Consider the following 1,794-nt stretch of genomic DNA (forward strand, 5'->3'; position numbering starts at 1 on the left):
AAGAAGAAGAAGAAGAAGAAGAAGAAGAAGAAGAAGAAGAAGAAGAAGAAGAAAGGAAGCACACTTACTGGACCGAGACAAAATGAAAATACCAACAACTAAAGATAAACAAACAAAATGGCTATCAACTTTTCGATTGAACACTACTTTGACAGTCTGGCTGAGAAAAGAGGATAAAACTAGGCCACCAACTAATAATTATCAGATCATAGATCAAGCAGTCGGTCAACCATAATTTCTGCAGCTCTATACAACATTGGCATTCGATCTGTAAAATTTATCTTCTAAGCATGTCGTTCTGTTCCGGTTTTCTCCATTCTGTTGTTCTTAGCGGACTCACAGGTTGACCTGAAAAGACCAGACAATTCCCTCAAGCTAACTAATTATTAACTTCCCTTTACATGCGCTGTGAAACTAAATTAGTGTATGAACACATCTAATCAGTGGTTGATTCGTCTGTTAATCCAAGTCAAATATCTCTTTAGAGATCAATAAAAAGTTCAATTCAATCCCATTCATTCATATTTCTGTAAATCGAGGAGGAAATCTGAAAAATTAATGCGAGGATCAGTTGAACAATCAGGAGATCAACAAATGAAGTAAAAACTCAATTACAGATTAGGCAATTCACTCAAAAATAATAATTAACCAAGCAATCACTTTGGGCAAATAGCTGTCCCATGATCCTTTCAGCTTATTCTTAATCTAAATTATGCCATTGACAAGAAGGACGCGGAGAATGGTGCTCCGGTTGACTGTAGGCCTATGTAAGCCGCATAGGGTAGAATAATATGTGAGGCAGCGTGGTGGAATCAGGCTCTCGTCAAAATAATCAAAGTGAAAAAACTTGCATTTTTCCACAGGTTTGTGAATTTTTATCAAATTTTTGTTTTTTGGCTCAACACCTTTCATGCCCATTAAAGAACTCATTTCTGTGTGGATTTTTCTGACAAACGTTGATTAAAGGCACAAAAAAAAATGTAAATGTTCAGTTATCACGGACTCTAAAGCTATGGAAATAACAAATCTTTGGCGGCCATTTTCTCACTAGCTTTACCTCTGAAAACAGGTGATCCCCACCTCCTTCATTCGCAAATATCTCGACTTGTATTCAAGATAAAATTATATTTTTTCCATTCAAATAAAGATCAGTGAACAAGCTTTAAGATGATACTAATAACTCCACATGCCCAAAAATTGACGAGAGCCTGATTCCACCACGATGCCTCACATATGCTGTGCGGAAAGTGGTTAAGGCCTTTACGACTGGGATATTACGTGTGATAGACCAACACGGACAGCAGTGTGACAGAAGAGATGAACATGCGGCTAAGTAAACAGGCGAGAAATTATGTGCGTTGCTAAAATTGCACTGTCCTTGAGACACAATATGGCAGGAAATCAAATTTCTACGTCGCATTTGAGGTTGCATTTTCTCTCTGTCTCTGTCTGTCTGTCTGTCTGTCTGTCTGTCTGTCTGTCTGTCTCTCTCTCTCTCTCTCTCTCCCCCTCCCCATAGAAAACGTAAATTATAAGGTAGTTTGGTTTTACAGTGACCCAAAAATTTTACACTTCAATGTAACAATTATCAAAATCACACAGAAATGCAAGGAAGAAGCTGTAATAGAAAATAGGGGGAGGAAAAAGAAAGTGTTGGCGCTTTTGAATACATTGGAGAAAGAACTAAGGCAAATGTAACCACAGAGGGTTAAACGAAGAAACCTTGTCAATATGGTATAAAATGCGTATTCTGAGAAGCATTATATTTCCATCGTGCAGTACACACACACACAC

This window comes from Aplysia californica, unplaced genomic scaffold, assembly GCF_000002075.1.
Source record: "Aplysia californica isolate F4 #8 unplaced genomic scaffold, AplCal3.0 scaffold00007, whole genome shotgun sequence".
Classification (NCBI taxonomy): Eukaryota; Metazoa; Mollusca; class Gastropoda; order Aplysiida; family Aplysiidae; genus Aplysia; species Aplysia californica.